The 19,441-nt window shown below is 39.6% G+C and overlaps 1 long non-coding RNA gene across 1 annotated transcript in view; it reads left to right on the forward strand.

The window, feature by feature from the left end:
• The window catches only part of LOC131279161 (uncharacterized), a 121,570-nt gene that overhangs the window by 44,326 nt on the left and 57,803 nt on the right, over positions 1-19,441 (forward strand). Inside the window, exon 2 of the long non-coding RNA XR_009186513.2 lies at positions 14,113-14,205. This is a non-coding gene — a long non-coding RNA (uncharacterized lncRNA). The remainder of the gene's footprint in view (positions 1-14,112; positions 14,206-19,441) is intronic.

The raw sequence follows: 19,441 nt of genomic DNA on the forward strand, positions 1-19,441 counted from the left end.
GGCAACGTCTCAGATTGACACAATTTCTGAGAAGACCACTAGGATAGTGCCATGTTTAAGAGATTCACAGGGCCACCCGCACCTGTGTAACCATGGGTGTTGGCCTTCCTGGGTGCTCCAGCCCTCACAAGCCTGGGTCCACCCTTAAGTGCAACAGGACAGCTGGTGCCTAACAACATGCTTTCTGGTCATGTTTGCCATTCCTCCTGCTTCATCCCTAGTCCTAGAATAATGCTGAGTTCATGGTAAAATTGCAACAAGTATATTTATTTTTTGACTGACTACCAAAGCCCCCTTGGTCCCAAAGTACATCTGGAATGTGGATCATATTTTGGAAGCATTAAGCATTATGTATGCAGTTCCTCTCCCTTGTAAATCATGTTCCCTGATAGCTGTTGTAGTTCCAGGGAAGGGGATGATAAGGCCTGTATGTCAGGGTTCTCTAGGGAAACAGAATCAAGAGGAGATATCTGTAAACAGTATGAAATTTTATAAAATTCTGTCATATGATTGTGGGGATGCACAAGTCCAGATTCCACAGGCAGGCTGCAAACCAGGGGCTCCGAGGAAGGTCCTTGATGAGTTCCCAGGAGATGTTGGCTGTCCGAAGCTGAGCTGGAAAAATTCTCTCTGAATGCTGAAATCATTTCCCCTTTTAAGGCATTCAACTGGCTGAATAAAATGTCAGTCATTGCTGACAGCAATCTCCTTCGGTGATTGTAGGTGTAATTAGGCATCTATGCGGTAAACTCACTGATGACTAAAGTCCATAAATGTCCTTGTATTACAATTAGCCCGGTGATTGCTTGATCAAATAACTGGGCACAATTACCTGGCTGAGTTGACACATTAGCCAAACCATCACAAGGCCCCTCAGCAGAGAGTGGATATGACCAGAGCTGCTGCAAGCCTTGAGAGTGCTGTTGTGCAAGTTAGAAAAAGGCTCTTCTTGCTCTGAGAGGACACAGCTCAGTGCCAATGCTCCAGGCTGGGCAAACTGGATTTCAAACCCCCCTTGTGATCTCATTTGGGTATTCTTGGGCAGGCCACAATCTGCACACCTGCACAGTGGTCCTGGATATGATATAAGGGACAACCTTGAAGAAATGGAAGAAGGAAAAACAGAAACGCATCCCCTTTGGTCCTCAGTGGATTATGAGGAGGAAAAAAGAGATTAAGGTAAAAGAAGCAAGAAATATGTGAGCCTGACCTTTCCTTTTCAGAGAGAAATCCCAGATAGGGGAGGCATTTTGCATAGGTTTGCGGGAAAGGCAAATGCAGAGGGCATTTATCCCTTTTCCTGTTTGGGACTCTGGGAGATGCCCACTCATAGCACACACCCTGTAACTCAACATAGCCATGTGACTGGGCAGAGAGAGAGATTGTGCTACCATTCCTCTGCTTTTGTGTGCCGTTGCAGAGAGGCGATTGTCCTGCATGGTCTGTGGGAGGAGGATATCGGGTCAGAGAGTGTGGCTGGGGAACCTGTCAGAGGGGTCACCAGAGCAGGGACATAGTGACCCTGTGGCAAGGAATACAAAGTGCTATTCAGTATGGAGATCAATGGGAAGTTCCAGGAAGTGGACTTGGCCCAGTGGTTAGGGCGTCTACCTATCACATGGGAGGTCCGCGTTCAACCCTGGGCCTCCTTGACCCGTGTGGAGCTGGCCCATGCGCAGTGCTGATGCCCGCAAGGAGTGCCCTGCCATGCAGGGGAGTCCCCCGCGTAGGAGAGCCCCAGGCGCAAGGAGTGCGCCCCGTAAGGCCAGCCACCCAGCGTGAAAGAAAGTGCAGCCTGCCCAGGAATGGCGCCGCACACACGGAGAGCTGACATAGCAAGATGACACAACAAAAAGAAACACAGATTCCCAGTGCTGCTGATAAGGATGGGAGCAGTCACAGAAGAGCACAGAGAGCAGACAAGGGGGGTGGGGGTGGGGCGCACGTGGGGGTTGGGGGGATGGGAAGTGGAGAGAAATAAATAAAAAATAAATCTTTGAAAAAAACAAAGGAAAGTTCCAGCCAAACCTCAGGGGGTCCTAATGCCAGGGAGGGCCGTGGTGCATTCAGGCAGCAGAGAAGGGGGCTATGCCCTGATGAAGCCAAGGGAGCAGACCACCCATTCACGAGCCCCAGATTCAGCACTGAATTCCACCAGCACGTCCCGCATCCAGGCAGACAAGGGCAAGTGGCTGAGACCAGGGAGTAGGCAGACAGGCTGGAAGCCTGCACAGCCCTGAGGTCCTTTCTCCTACCACACCGAGGTCATGAATCCTCTTTCCATTCTCCCAGATGTCAATTCACAGAGAAATAGGAAATCTGAAGGACTAGCCTTTGCCTGAAAAAGAATGATTTATTGAAAGAGACTATGTAAATTATTGGATGGATCTGTGCTGACTGGGTTGGAATTTAATGTTGCCCTCTTCACACAGTGGGGCAGAGGTCTATAAGAAAGATTTGATCAGATCTTGGAGATAAAGATGTTACATGTTTCCATATCTGTGTTGTGAAATTGCCAACCATCTTCACCCTTATTCCATATCATCCCACAAGTAGCATGGGTGGTATAGGGAAAGCCAAGGTTTGGGAACTTGACCAAGGCCAAGCATTTGGTAGACGGTGAAGCTTAGACTAGAACCTGGATCTTCTTGTCCAAGTCCAGTCTCTAGACTTTCCCTCAAAGGCCATGGACAGATACACCAATTGGTGAAGACGTTTTTAACCCACCTGTCTTTGGTCAGGTCCCTGACACGAGGATTCATCTACAAGTGCAACATCAAGAAATGACTATCAGGAGAAACCATTAAGGGATCTGGGGAAGCAGGAGGATTGGAGAAAAGCCAAGGGAGGCTGTGATTTCAGGGGGATTCCCACTCTCAGCCTGGTCCTGCATGGAACTCAAGAGTGTCAACCATCCCTCAGAGTTTGCCCCGCACTCGGGAAGGGAATTGGGCTTCCATCCTTAAACACCATTCAAGCACTGGTGACAGTCCCGGTGTGAGTGGGACATAAACTCCCAGGCACTTCTGCTTTTTCTGTGCGTGAACCTGAAGCCACTCTGGAAGCCCAAGGGCTGCCCTCTGAAGAAGGGTGCTGTTGCAAACTGTCAGAAGCAAAGCACAGAAGCTGAGGAAGGGGCACAAGAACCGGTAGGAGCGGTCTGAGGGGAACTGGGCAGAACATGAGCCCCCCTGACTAAGTTTGTGTGCTTGCTCTCACCCTTTCTGTTGTTTGAGGTATCTGCCCATGTTTTCTTGGAAAGAATTGGCTTTTATTCTGAGATGATGTTTTTCCTACTTTTTTGGGTATTAAATTGTTGTTCTTTTCATTAAGATCCGATGATAGTAGATACTAAGACTTGGTATTGTTATTTTAATGTCTTACTTGGCAAAATAAAAATTGGCAACTGTGCCTTGCTCCCCCCCCCCCCCCCCCGCCCCAACCTAGTTTTGAAATTGTACTAGTCCATGAAAACCAAAAGTCTGGGAACCACTGCCTTTAGATCACAACACTTTTCCTTTCTATGTGCTGTTAAATATTTCCTGGCCATTCTCTCTGTGATTTAAAACAAAACAGACAATTCAAACAATGAAGAGTCTGGAATCAAGCTCAGTCATAATTGTGTAAACAGTGCTTTTCCTCCCAGGAGGGCCTCTGAATTCAGCAGCAATCTGCACTTTCCCATGCATCTTGGAGGCAAGGCGGTAGTGGGGCACACTGATTTAGAAGGGGTGTCCCCAAATCCACCCCTGCCTTGCCTGTCCTCCCTGAACCCAAGGCTTGGTTGGACTGTCTGTATTCATAGGTGGTAATCTCTGCCTTGCCCCTTACCCTTCCAATTCCACCAAGAAATTCCATGTGAGAAAATGTGTGCGTATGTGTGTATGGCTATCATTGTAGGAGAGCTGGAGACAGATGGAAGAGGATAATAGTGATGAGTGTCCAGTTAAATGTGAAAATTAAAAGTCACTCAGACTATGCCTTATTCCTGTTCAAAGAAGTAAGTTGCATCAGCTTAATTTTCTTCCCAGGAACAAATTCTTAGAGCCGACGATTTTTTTTTTCTTTCTCTGCTTTACCAAGAATGACTGGGTTTTCCATTTGGATAAAGCTTCATGCGTTTCTCATCTGCCAGCTGCAAATTGCAAACAGGAAAATTCTGCCCATTGGAGCAGTTCCTGGAGAAGAGGAATAGTTTCAGTTGATCAGAACAGTTTGCTGCATCTGATGGTTTTTGCTTTGAACTTTGAGAATCAAAGATTTATTTGTGTAAAGGAGTGTGACTGATTATTGTGTTCAATTATATGATATTGGCGCTTGAAAATGAGTAGCAACCAATAGAAGTTATTCAATAGTCTCATTTTAATGAGTAATAATCAATATATCTATTTTGATTCCACATAATCCTGTAGAAAATTTTATTAAATCTTTGTAGTTTTTAATACAATTATATGGCTAAGATCAATTTAATGAATTATGTTATTCACCTAATATTTATGTGCCAGCACAGTTCTAGGTGCTGAGGATATAGCAGAGAACAAAACAGTTAAAGCAATAGTATATTAATTGTCAAAGAGTTCCTGTGAAATTGCCTTTGAAATAAAGTATTTTCATGGGGAACCTAATCTATATGATGTAGAAATTGAAATTTACCAATTTAACAAATATAGAATCATTATTATTTTGTCCCTAGTGTTTAAAAAAATCCCGTCTCCCCCATCCCGCACCGAGACAGGAAAGATCATATTTTAATACAGGTGTATAATAGAGTAAATCTTCTCTTCAAATAAGTCATGCATTTAAATAGAAAATCTTTAAGAGTTAAATGGCTAAAAAGCATCAGCCAGACAATGGCAAGGAAACCATGTATTAGAAAAACCCTGATTTCTTTCCTGAGAGTGACTTTATAGATTATCTAGATTATTGTCCCAGTTCTCTACCTTTAAAAATTACCTGTGAGATAAGCTAGGATAACATGAAACTTTTTTAGCATTTGGTTCTCTGGATTCTGAACAGTGTAAAGAGATTTACCTTTAACTGCATCAAATCACCAAACCCGGAATTGAGAATCTCTTGAGGTTTGTGGTGCTGAAATCTAATAAAGCCCCCAAGAGCATTGCTTGTCGGGAACTCTGAGCCAGCAAATGATCAATAGAGAACAGCATCAGGAGACTCATTTAAGTGAATGACACCTTGGGATGTGATATATACCTTGCTTCACCAAACTGATGATGCATCTTTTTCTCCCTAAACATATATTAATCTGTTGTATTACTCTGCCACATGATGCTAGAAAGGACCTTTCTGCTCAGTTTAAAGCGGATCCAATTCAGCCCTTAGAGCCCTTTTAAAATAAATATGGAGTTTTACAAAAATAATAATGCTTCTCTAACCCAAAGTGATTTGCTCATGAATGATTTTAAAAATACAAGCCTCACAGTTACTTGCAAAGTTTCTTTTGCAGTCCTCAAATTTAGTTTAATGATACCTAACTATTATTGTACATTTTCCACACACCAAGCATTTTCCCAAGTGCTTTACATGCATTAACTCATTTAATCCTCATAAAATCTTGTGATGTAGGTACTTCTGTTTTACAGATGAATTAACTGAAGATTTAGAGAGGCCAAGCAATTTGCCCAAAGTTATCTAGATAGTAAGGGGAAGAGTCAGGACTTGATACCAGGTCCATTCAGGTTCAAAGCCTATGCTTTCAGTGCCCCTGTATACTCCCATGACTTGATACTGCACTGATGGCACCAGAAAATAAAGTCAGACTTCAGGATCATAAGCCAATTCCTGGTAAGTTCAAGGAAACGACTGGCATTTTTCCTTTCAGAGCAGCTGTTACCCAAGCTCCTCTCCCTGCCACCTATAGAGCACAGTGACATTGCTGCTTTAGAGTGGGTTCCTCATTGAGTAAACACTCACCTAGCAGCTGGGACTGCACCCAGCAGCTTCCCCATACAAATAAACATTCAGTCTTTATTATATTCATTATATTATTGTTCAATTCTTTTAGGAAAATGTAAGATGTGTCCTCAAACAAACATTTTTCACACAATCTTGTTAATAAAAAAATGCTGGCAAGAGGTCATAGGAAAATCATAAGCCTTGCATGGAAAGTAAGAAAGATAAAAATACAATGAATTTAAAGAGGGTGTATTCATTTCAGAGATGTTTTGGCTTCTCAACGCTCATTCTTCCTTCAGGATTGAAAGGCTGTTTTTCTGAGGAGGATGGAGTTTTTTGGCCTCCAAATGCTATTCTTTAATAAGCTTTTTCAAGTGACTCCATAATTGGAAAATAACATTGTGAGAAAAGAAAGAAGCCCATGTATCATTTTAAAGTACTACATACAGGTGTATTTAGAAGGTTTTTTTCAAGAGTGGAAATTCAGAAATTTTTAGAATTTAAATATTTTCAGAGAAAATTGAGTTCAGCATTATGAAGGTAAATGCATAAAAGAGAAAACAAAAGTGGAATCCTTATTTTTCGACTTACTCAAGATTCAAACTATCTAAATATTTGTAACTATGATTAATGTTTTTACAGCTGGTCATCTTCATATTTTAAAACCATGTGGATTTAGAGAATAATGGATCACTCAATAATATTTTTCAGGTATAAACTTGCCTACCTCGAACATATTCATAGTCTCCCAGCAAAGATACTCACATTTAAAATTTAAACCAGAAAATGTTTACATTTTTCACAACACTTTGTAAAAATAAATCTTTGGACTATTGGCTAGTAGTCAAGTGTCTGGACCAAATTCTGCCAACTACCTGTGACCTCAGGTGCATCACTCAACCCACCTGAATATCAGGAAACCTCATTTCCGAAATGATGAGCTAGATCCAAATGTGGGTCATAACCAAAAGTAGGTTAAGAAATCAAGTTAGTATGTCAAAACCAACTATATAAAAGAATAAATAGAAGAGACTTAAATAGAATAGAATAGAAGAATAGACAGTGTCAGTTCATCATGCTTAAAAGGGTAAATTTTATTTTAAGAACTTTTGTTCCAGGTTCCCCTCGCAACCAGGGACTACTATTCCTTGCTCTTCTGGCAACTGGGTGGGGCCATCTGACTAGTTCTTGACAATGGACTATCAGCAGAAGTGATTTGTAACACTTCCAGGTTGAGGTATCTTCTTGTTCACCAGCTCGATGCAGTGCAGACAAACATGGGATCCCTGTGTTGAAGATAGTTGAATCACGAGGTGGAAGGAGTCTGGTCCTTGAAATGCTGCTTGGAGAACAGCCCTGCCCTTCAGAAACACCTATTTTGGTCTTCATCTGAGCAAGAATTAAGTCTTTATTGAATTTGAACCATTACACATTTTGGGGTCTCCTTGTCGTGACAGTCAGTGTTACCCTAACAAACGCATTCAACTGGAGAGCCAGCATATGAGACAGTGTTTTGCACCATGCCTGGCAGGCGCATAGTAGGTATTGAATTACTGCTAGGCCTTGTAAGAGTGTTCTGCATGTCAAAAAGATGTCAGAACACTTAGTATTTTTGCCATTTTATAACACTTTTGACCAAAACTTTCTGGATACAGATTAGGTTCCTTTGCTTAACTCTGTCAAAAGGCAGGAGGGCATACAGAAAAGACCTCCCTGCTGTGAAAACACTTCAATAGCAATTAGAAAACAAACGATAACATATTCTACAATCTAGAGGAAATCATAGTTGGCTTATTTTAAAAACTAATTTTCTTCATTTCTCTCTTTTATAGTAATATTTTGTGCTTCTCTGGTGCTTCATAATTTACAAATCACCTTTATGCATCAGTTGACTTGATCAACAAGGAAAGCAAAAATTAATTGCCCCCATCTTAAAGATGAAAATATGAAGGCTTAGAGAAATTAAGTAATGTAAAGTTTATGCCACAAGCAGCACAACCTGGACCGCAATCCCACAACCTTGAGGCCAAAATCTGTTCCTCCTTTAAGCTAGTTAAGGGCTGGGGCTTGTTTACCGATCTATTTCCAGGGCAAGCCTGGAAAAAATAAAGGTCCAATGAATGAGAGTCTCTCACTTCTCCTGTTTTGGTTCTACATTTTGCTGTCTGTGCTACAGGAAGATGCCTGCTTCTTCTTCGTCTAGTCATAAAGCAGTAAGAGAGGACCTTAGATCCTTAGTCAATTAAGGTGGCATTAGAAAGAGAAAAATGAAGTGGTGCACATTCTGCTGATTAAAGAGAGGGTTTTGTGGTGGTTTGTTTGTTATTTACTTTTAATTTAATGAGACAAATGTTTTGCAGAGTTTTCCAGGGAATTCAAAACTCCCTTGGGAGTATAAGAAGTATGATGTTTGTTTTAAGCCACATAATGACAATATACCCAGCACTGTTAAGTATTAAATGAAATAAAAATATCTATAACCATTTCTGCATGCTTAAATATGTAATAGTATCTGAAAAAGAAAACGTAATAAAATGCATCCCGATTTTCTGAGAAAAAGTCCTTATTACTGAAGCAGCAAATCATAAGTAGATGAATGGACTCTGTTTCACTCGGTTTTTGTAGTCTGGGTTACATTTGTAGCTATGGTTGTTGAAGAAAAACAGAAGGGCTTTCATTTTACAGGTCGAAAGCCTTTTTTCAGAAGTCACAGAAAGAATAAATACTGGGCCCCACATAACTATTCCCAAAATGGTATTTTGCAGCTGTGTATAAATAAAGCCATTTCCAAAGCAAAGATCTCTGTAGGAAATTTCGAACCAAGGTTTCCATTATTAAATATGCGTATGAGCTAAAAAGTTTCCTAGATCCAAACCTGGCCTGTCTGGTTACTTTTGGGAACTGTAAATGTCTGCAGCGTTCTGCTGTCTCATAAGGCAACCGTAACACAACCAAGAGATGAGCCTCCCCTGAAGGGTCTGAAGCTGCACAGCATGGCTTGTCTCAGGGCATGTCTTGTAGTCCCTGGACCCATTCTCGGAGCATGATCCTGGGCTTGTCTGAAAATGTAATGGTTGGTCAACTGCCACAGGCAGGGTCGAACGAAAGCTGCAAGCTTATAGCAAATGTTTCTATAACTGGGAAATCTCTTTTTTTGCAGGTATATAAAGGAAAATACCTTTCCCTGTAGAGCTAATCTTCTTCGGAGATCAGTCCAACACATGTAAAAACCAAACATTCTGCTCTCATTTTAGATGAGCCCAACTGAGGAAGTAATCTAAAAATTAGTTATTGAGTGAGCATGCATTGAAAATTTCTTCCAAATATTAGGGAGGGAGAGGATCTTTCTTTGATTTAAGGACTTGAATGTCCACATCATTCCCGCATTGGAGACTGTGGGCATGATTGGGCTGGGCAGACTCTAGGATACTCCTCGAATCTGGAATTAATTAAAAGAAATACCCAGTAAACATATATTAAAATTACCTTAACATTCAATAATTAAAGAGGTGGAAAATGCTATTACTCTGAAACCATCTTATAAAGGCTAATGAAAGATTCAAAGTCCTTGTCATGTCACATAAATAATACAGTTCCCAGCATGGTGCATTGTTTAATGAAAAGCCCTGGCCAGAGAGCTGACTACATTAGGAAAGGTTTGCATCAGAGAGCAGTGTTTACCAGAGCACGTTACATGTTTAGTGCAAGCAGTAGAGGAAAATGCTTGTATGGACATGGCATTGCTGCAGGGAAAAAAGCCAACCTTATCCTTTCCCTTATATTAGCCTTTATATTTTCCCATAAAAAGTCTTATTATTAATTTTTTTTTTTTTTTGAGAAAGAAATCCATATGCAACCTTCACAAGAATTCTGGAGAGAACCATTATGGATGCATACACAGACTGATGATTTGTCCATTAAAAACAATTCTGGAATGACTATCAAACCAAAGGCACAGCGTGAGGGGCTGGAGGGACAGAAACAGAAATTTCAAAATTCCTGCCCTTAAAGAACTTGCTATTTAGAAAGTGAAACAGAGGAGAACACAAATACCTATAATATCAGGCACAGGGTGAAAAGAGGTGTTATAGGAACAAAAACGGGCAGGCATAATTCTGGGGTTGTGGAAGGCTTCAAGAAAAAGGTAACATCTGAGCTGGGCTTGGAAAGCTGTGTAGGATTTCAGAAGGGAAATCGCAAGGAGGGGAGAAAGGCTTCTCTGCAGAGGGAAAAAGGAACAAAAGCACTGCTTGGGGAAAATGTACCTTGTGTTTTGGGAATGGTGGATAGCTGGCTCTTTAGTGCTTGGGGAAGTGCAGTGGGAGATGGCCCTGGCAGGGAATATGAACAATTATAAAAATTCCTTTAAAAGTATTTTATGGAGTCGGGAAGTTCCCATTTCCTCCAGGGAAATTGCATTCTCTACCTTACACACCAGCTGAATCAAGGACATAATTGGTTGTTTTAAGTTCCATTATATTTAACTCAGTTGAAGACAAGGATTATGGATTTTGATATTACTTATGACAGAATATGCATAATAAGGCCTTTGATAGAGGTTAAAACAATGGCACAAAGTACAATGGTCTGCCTCTTGGCTAGGAAACAAGAAAGAGATGACAAAAATGAGAAATGAGCCAATTAAATTACACAAAAACATCATGCTTGCAAAGAAACAGAAAAAAAAATCAGGCTTTGGGGTTGTACTTCAAAGTCTAATTTTCCTTCCCCTTTAACCAGCACTCCTACTTCATTAGGATTTCTCTAAACTATTTAGTAATTGGATTACATTCAGAGAAAAAAAGAAGGGGGAAAAAACGAATCCAATGACCAATTTTAGGATGGAATTAGAATGACAAATTCAACTTGGAATTTATTTCTAGTATCTTAATTTCTTCTTCAGGCAGGGATTCTTGTCATGTCCCTCTCTCTCTCCCAGAAGATAATTCTATAGATTGCATTATGCTCCTGTTATATAAAGTTAGTAAATACATATCCTACCATATGTAACCTGAGTGAAAAAAGAGGAGGTCAGTTACCTGGTAGTGTTAAAAGATATAAATAAATGATCCAGAGGACTTACATGGATAAATTTAGTTTCAAATGACACATTTCGTTTTATATAGGCAGGGTAGTTTTTGTTTGTTTGTTTGTTTTTTGTTTTTACAAAAGGAAGCCACCTTAGACTCATTGGGTCAAACCTTTACATAAGACTCAAATCTGTAAAAATTACTTTCCCACCTTTTCTATCAAAACATCTGGTTGTTTCCATCAGCCTTATTGTGCTGTTACTGCCTTGCTTGTAGTTCTGTGAATTTTCTGTCTTACTCAATCAGAAAGTAAGGTATGGAAGGGCAGGGACCATATCACCCTTGTTCACAGATGACTCTCTTTCAGTTAGCACAATGCTTGGAAAATCATTACAATCATGGTGACCTCATCACGTAACTAGCAGTTACTGCGCAGTTAACTTACTCTGTTTACTTTGCAAGTGTTCCCTCATGTACTACTACATTAAAAATGACTTATACATGTTTGTTGAATAAATGAATGCATTTCTCTTTAAAAAAATTACAAATGATTTCGAAACATTTAACTGGTTCTCACTTATGGCATAAACATTGGGGACCTTGGAGAGATGTTAAGATGGAAAGAGGTACCAAAAAAAGGGAAAGGATAGGGATGGATAGGGTCCAAATTTGACTGTCTTCTTCAGTCATTCTTCTTTTTTGAAATAGCCTTATTGTTCACATTTCTCATTATACATATATAAATAAACACTCAATGCAAAATCATTAGAAAAGTTCATCCCATTCTAGAAGCATTTTACACATTCCCTATGCATGAGCTTTGCAGAAGGGGCCTGTTTAAAGACATGCAACTGAGATTTAGGCCCTTAGTAGTGACTCAATAAATATAACTGATGATTAATTTAAAGCTGCTGCCCAGAAGGAGCTGATTTTTCACTAAACTAAATTTCAAGTCAATGTGTTACATTTGTTTCTTAAAAACCATATAGATTAAAAATTAAAGGGCAAAATTAAAAGTTAGCAAACTCCTTGCTGACAGGTATCGATCCTCAAATATTGAGGCACATAATATTATAGAACCAATTGAGTTTACAGCAATGGAAAATGAATATGCCCAACTGTCTGGTAACACACAAGCATTTAAAATTTTCTGAGGGGCTTGAAAATATACACACACTTTATTTATTTATTTATTTTTTAATTAATTTTTTTTTATTGACTTTGTAATAATGTTACATTAAAAATATATATGTGAGGTCCCATTCAACCCCACCCCCCCACCCCCCCTCTCCCCCCGCCCAGCAACACTCGTTCCCATCATCATGACACATCCATTGGATTTGGTAAGTACATCTTTGGGCACCTCTGCACCTCATAGACAATGGTCCACATCATGGCCCCCACTCTCCTCCATTCCATCCAGTGGGCCCTGTGAGGATTTACAATGTCCGGTGATTACCTCTGAGGCACCATCCAGGGCAGCTCCATGTCCCAAAGACGCCTCCATCTCTCATCTCCTCCTGCCCTTCCCCATACCCATCGTCCACCATGTCCACTTTTCCCAATTCCATGCCACCTCTTCTATGTGGACATTGGATTGGTTGTGTCCATTGCACCTCTATGTCAAGAGGAGGCTCAGATTCCACATGGATGCTGGATGCAGTCCTCCCATTTTCAGTTGTAATCACTCTAGGCTCCACGGTGTGGTAATTGTCCTTCTTCAACTCCATCTTAGCTGAGATACACACACTTTAAAAGTCTCATTAATAAATACATATTGCCAGCAAATGGACCTTCAGAGACAATTACCTAATCCTGTCTCTGCTAATCCAGATTGTTGAAGGAGGAGAGGTGACTCTCTTTTTTTGAATATCAGAACTGTGTAGAGCATTTGGATGTCAGTGACTTGGTCTCAGCAGGCTTGAAACAGCCTCTCTGTCTGAACGAGTCTGCCTAAGTGGCTTCCTACAGTCCATAAAACACACACATGTGTGGTATCTTTATCAGATGATTTTATATTTGGGGGCTTCTATGAGGTCTGGAAATACTGGGCAATCTCGGAAAGCGAGAAGTCATTCAAACATTGAAAGGGGGATGGCAAAGGCCGAGCCTTTGAGTCTTGTTGGTTTTAGAAATGAGGGGCAAGGGACTGTACAGGGGAGGTTTAAGAGGACCTGTTTAAAAGCTGGAGTCTCAGGGCTCCAGGTCACATTTCATCCTCCTGAATTACACACACACACACGCATGTATGTGTATATAAATTTAAAAGGCATCTAGCATTATGTTCTCTTTTGCTAATAGAACCAGGTTAATGACTGAGCTAGGGTCTGTGGAGTAGTACTGTGAACTAGCTTTATTTTCCTCACAACATAATATTTCAAAACTGCTATACCTGCCTTCGCTCAAAGAATATCTAAGGCAGACACCACAGTTTTTCCCAGTTCCTTTCATACATTAACAGACAATGTTATTCTCAGGCATTAAGAAGCTGAGCTTCATCTATGTCAAAACTTCAGTCTCTCATGCAATTCCAAGCTTCTCTCCCCTGTCCTCAATAGTTTTCAGCTCACCTAAGCTTGGACACATGCTGAGGAGGGAAGGGAGAAGGGAGAGCTTTCTCTTTCTTGGTTTTCTGGCTCTAGGTGGCAGATGTCCAACGGGTGACTTTCTTTACATCTATGGGTTCTTTGGTGATCCTCCAGTCGTAAACCTTTTCACAGCACCCTTCCCTGGCTGTGCATGCTTTCCCCCTTGATACCACCATATCTCCCATCTCACAACACAGAATTGTGGAGCACAGTGACTTGGCAGCTCCTGTTTCTGGTAGTACACGTCTCACAGATTCGGGGTTGAGGTCATCCCAGGGCAGATCATACTTGGCTACCTTTTGTGATATCCACCCTTTTCCATGTGAAGCACCAGGAATATTTGCCTTGCCAAACTCTGTAAGCATAAACTACTTCCACGTAGCTCTCTTTGCTGACGGTCCTTACTCTGGACTTGGCTAAGTGAAAGCTGGTAAGAGACTATTTCCTCCAAGCCTTCTGAGAGGTTATCTTGTACCACCCCTTTCTGTGGCTTGAAGGTGGGTAGAAAAAGCACTCCAAAAAAGTCTCTGAAGAAATCCTCTGTACTAATCTTCTCCCCATTCTCACCTTTTCTTATATAGAGGGACTGAAATAACGAAGAAAGAAATATTGAAGAAAATAGAAGATGTGCTTGGAAGTCATGCATAGATAATTTGGAACCTTTGTCAAAGCATGTGAGCATTAATCTATTATTGTTCTCAACTTCAGTACATAGACTGGAAAAGTTCCATTTGAACTCCTGTTATAATCTTCATGTTGTGAAAACAGTAAAAAATAAATTCCATAATCTCACTTCTACAGAGCAGTTATCATAAGTATTCTACTCTATTCTTTTTCAAAAGCATATTTCATATAGTTTTACACTTACTATTGGAAACTCCTTCCTTCATTTATTTACTGTTTGGTTATAAGCACTTTTTAAATTTATACATGACTCACTTAATAATTTAACAATTCTTAATTATCAGTTATGTAACTGACACTATGTAGCCATCAAGAATATAGGAGCGGACTTGGCCCAGTGGTTAGGGTGTCTGTCCACCACATGGGAGGTCTGTGGTTCAAACCCTGGGCCTCCTTGACCCGTGTGGAGCTGGCCCATGCGCAGTGCTGATGCGCGCAAGGAGTGCCGTGCCACGCAGGGGTGTCCCCCGCGTAGGGGAGCCCCACGCACAAGGAGTGCACCCCGTAAGGAGAGCCGCCCAGCGCGACAGAAAGTGCAGCCTGCCTAGGAATGGCACCGCACACACGGAGAGCTGACACAAGATGACTCAACAAAAAGAAACACAGATTCCCGTGCTGCTGACAACAACAGAAGCGGAGAAAGAAGATGACGCAGTAAATAGACACAGACAACCGGGGTGGGGGGGAAGGGGAGAGAAATAAATAAATAAATAAATCTCTAAAAAAAAAAAGAATATAGTAGTGAAGAAAACCAATGTTATAAGATACATTCTAATCAAGAAATTAGACATTAAAGAGTTAACCACAAATAAAGCATGATGAGTCATTTGATCACTGAAAATGTACAACTAATATTTCAGAAGTAGATATGCCGTATTTTATTTAACTGTTTCTCTATTGTTTCATATTCTGAGCAAGAGCTTAGTCATGCAAATAGCATTTTCTGTATTCTGAATCAAGTCATTAGGCTAGATTCAAACAAAGATTAGCTACAGTGTATTTTTAATTAGCTTGAATTGAAATGCTTGTGTTTTGAGATTTCTTATACAATTTCACAACATCCATATGAAATTCTTAGAACAACATTGGGCATAATATCATAGTAGATATTATCACTATTATCTTTTAAGATAATTGGAACTAACCTGTAATGTTGTAACATTGGATTTAGGAATCATAGGGTGTTAAGGGAATACCACACTTTTATAAAGAAAATATATTTCATGTTTTCCTTAAATATGTTTTTTCCATTAAAACAAAGCAAAACCCACAGAAAATATAAATAAAATTAGGCATTCCATTTTGTGTCTTTACTTTCCTTAGATCTCTAGTGCTTTTTTTCTGTGACTACTCTAATTTCTTTTACTACAGAGCTAAGCTGATGTCAGTGTAGAAGCTAATGTTGAGGATCAGAAAATTAAGTTCATGTGTTTATGATCTCATCATCACATAAATTTCCACCAGTTGCTTCTAACTCATCTACTACGTCTTATGAGAGTATATTTATAAACCACAAAATTTAAAAACATGCCTGTCTCTAGAAACAATGTACATATTTTTGTACATAATCCATTCATGTTTGCATCTACTTATTTATTATTGAGTTCCTACTCTGCATATGGATGATCTTAAAATATAAGCTATAAATCTGCTTCCTATCTAAGTTTCTCCCTTGCAGCTACAGTGCTCTTTTTAACATACAATTTTGACCACTTCAATCTTATGTTTAAAACTCTTAACTGTAGTTGAAATTCTAAAAACAATCTGAAACTTAAAGGGCTAAGGTATCTGTTATAAACCTGGGAACTGGGGATAGGAGAGCATGAGAGGGAAGTAAAAGTATTTCAAAGATCAAATTCAACTAGGATAGGAACAGAAGGGAATGAAAAGCTTTCAATAGGAAAATAGTTTATCATGGTAGAGAAAATAGTATTTCATTTTCAAACAATAAAAAGAGATATAGGTGAGTAAAGATGAGAAGGGAAAAAACAGAGCAATTTAATGTGGTAAGAAAATATTGTGAAACTCATAAAGGGAAGAATGGAATGGAAAGCATTTTGATCAAACCAGGAAAAACAGGGGAAAAAGAAAAAATGAAAATATAAAACAAAAATAAATATAACATAAAATGAATGGGATAAAGTCAATTATAGCAGTGATCACAACACATGGGAACAAACTGAATTCTGCCAATAAAAGACAGTCTATCAAACGAGATCAAAATAAAATTCAGTTATGTGCTGATTACAAGAGAGTCACTTATAATAGAGGTTGAAAATAAAGGAATGAGCAAGGATATTGGGAAAAAAGCAGAAGGGCAATATTAATATTAGATAAGCTGGAATTAACATTAAAAGTGCTCAACTGGATAAGGAAGCAAATTATATGTAATGATAAAAGGCATAATTTAAGAAGAAGTGTTAATATTTATAAACCCATAGGCACCGAACAACTTAGAAAGTAAATAGATAAAGCAAAATCCATTAGTAGGTCCAAGAGAATGTAATACAATTTATAATTGGAAATGTCAAGATATCTCTTTCAAAATTGGTGACATGTCTAGTTTTAAGCCTTCAGACTTTGCTCTGTCCAGAGTGGCTTTATCCTACCTTATTAGTGAGAATTGTGTTGAGTATAGCAGGGAATTGTGTAAAATGACAGCTTCTCACCAAACTGAGAGGGACAAAGAACAAAGAAAGACTCAGACAAGTCCAGCTTGGCAAGTGAAAGCATTTAATAGGGGGGTTTATGTGGGGTTTCATGCTCGATGGTCCAGAGGGGAGTCCTTAATGAATTAGATTATTCTTGGAGTTTCCTGGGAGAGAAGTCTAAGTATACATGTTTTACTTATCAGTCACAAACTCACAGACAGTTATTTCTCAAGGCTTGCTATGTAACTATTAAGAAATGAAATGCTTCTGTGACTAGAAGGGAAAAGAATTGGAAGGGGTGTGGGAAAATGCAAAGCCATATATGCTACATGTGTTAATCTATTTTATGTTAATCTTCTCCAGAAAACTTTTCATTTCACTCCTCTCCTAAATAGAATTTACCATTCTTCTCTTTTGGACTTCAATAAGCCCCTTACAAAACTTATCTAACACAGATTTGAAAGTTTTTCTCCTACTTATTGGTGAAAGGTCTTTCTCCTCTAGGAGACTCTAAATTCCTTAAAGCAGTCACTGGAGAATTATTCTGATTTAATAATCGAAGTGTTTCTGTCCCCAAACTGGAGTTCACTGAATTTCTTCTTTTGAACCCTTGATCTTCCTCCAATCAAGCTACAAAAGGTGGTCTCATCATACCTAAAGGGTAGCAAAGATGTAAAAAATTTGGCTTTTTAGTCTTAAAAACCTCCCTGAGTTTCAGGGAGAAGATAGAAAGATTTTCCTGCCTCATTTCATATTAGAGCCATGCAAAGGATGTGGGGGTATGATCTGGAGGGATAGCTAGAGAGTTAAATGTTGAAGGGTCTCTGAGATGTTCCCTGAATTATTATTCCTACCCTTCTCAGCTAAATTCTTAAAGGGGAGCCCAGTAGAATTCTTAAAAAATTTTGGAGATTTGTTTGGCATGACTACTCTTTCAACTGACATTAGTGAGAGAAGAGTCCAAAACTGGTGTTTTCATCACCTATTTCCAGGTGTGCAGGCTGACTATCTGTCATTTGCATAACGCTGTGGAGTAGAGGAACTTTCAGAAGCTCTCTTGTGCCTTTGAGGAAAGTCTCAGGTCTCTTAGCTTATACATGCCATGATGGCCATTTCTACGTTTTTTGGTACGACGCTTTGGGAGATAGGCTTATTGTTCCCAGTTGAGCAACCTTTCCCTGTATTAGAATTATAATGCCTGCCCATTGCCATGTGACTTGCCTTTGTGACCTGTGGGAGCAATGTGCATTCCTGCCTCATAACCTTTAAGCTTGGCCATGTGACATAACACAGCGTGAATGGACATGACATTTGCTGCTTCTAAGCAGTAGCTGTATGTGTGGCTGTTTCAGCCTGTCCTCTCTTACTCTTTCTCTCCACCATTAGAACTCATGCCCTAGATAGGGGCTATCCCATCAGTCCAGGTCCTAGAATGAGAAGACACATTTCACAGACCCAGGGTCTTACTTACTGGGCCATGGGCTAGAAATGAATGCTTATTCTCTGTGTGTAGGGAGTTCATTGCACAAGAAGCAACATTTGAGTTAAATTTTGGGTGTGTGGAAAAGGAGTATTTGAGACAAACCCCTTCATTCTTAGCAATTCTCCTTCTCTCTCCCAATTTGCTATCTTTTTTTAATGTATTCTCATAGTTTATTGTTTATCCAGAATCCCTGTTTAATCCAAATCCCACAAAACCACATTATGAGCTGAAACCATGTTTTCCATAAGGTGAAAGAAGAAGAGAAGTACAGAAGGATACTAACTCCAACCCGATGCAACTAGGCCCCAGGCCTCCCTTAGCTCTGAATGCTTCTCTCTCGCAACCATACAGAAATTTTAAAAGGTGCCGATTTTTGTTATTCTTAAAAAACAAAAATGTTGAATTTGCTATTCCACAATATTCCCCCTGATGTGAATGCTATGTGTCATCTCTATTTAGACTTCATGGTTTTAGATGTAAGTTATAGCTCATAGTTGTTGTTTTGTTTTGTTTGGTTTGGTTTGGTTATGAATCCTGGTCCCTGGGATGAAAGCTTACAGGGAGAAAATAAAGCATTTCTCTTGTGATGCCCTTCCAGAATTTCATTTTGTTCCAGCAGATGGACTAAAAGTTTTTTGGAGAATAAAGTCATTATTTAAGCATCATTTTTGAAGCTGCTTTGAGAGTAATGAACATATTTTATGCCCTGTGCCAAACTTCGTTTTCTCTACAAAATGGAAACCGCTAGGAAACTAGAGTATAAGGAGAAATATAACCACCATTAAACTTGAGAACACCTGCAAATCAAGGAAAGTTTGCATGGAAAGCTTTTACTCCCTCATTTTGGTCTATTATTATAGGAGCTAGAAAGTAGTTCCACAAATTGTATTACAGTCCAAGTGTACTAAATAGCCATACAAATGAAATATGACTACTTGAAAAAAAAGAAAAAACCTAATGCTTCTGCCTCTTAACAATAGAATCCTGCTTAAAAATAGAGTTTTGGTCTTCAAGGTCTAAGAATAAGAAACCAGATTCTTTTTTCAGATTCAACATGTCACTTCTGTCAATCACTTATTCATCCCAGGTACA

This window comes from Dasypus novemcinctus, chromosome 7 (assembly GCF_030445035.2).
Source record: "Dasypus novemcinctus isolate mDasNov1 chromosome 7, mDasNov1.1.hap2, whole genome shotgun sequence".
Lineage (NCBI taxonomy): Eukaryota > Metazoa > Chordata > Mammalia > Cingulata > Dasypodidae > Dasypus > Dasypus novemcinctus.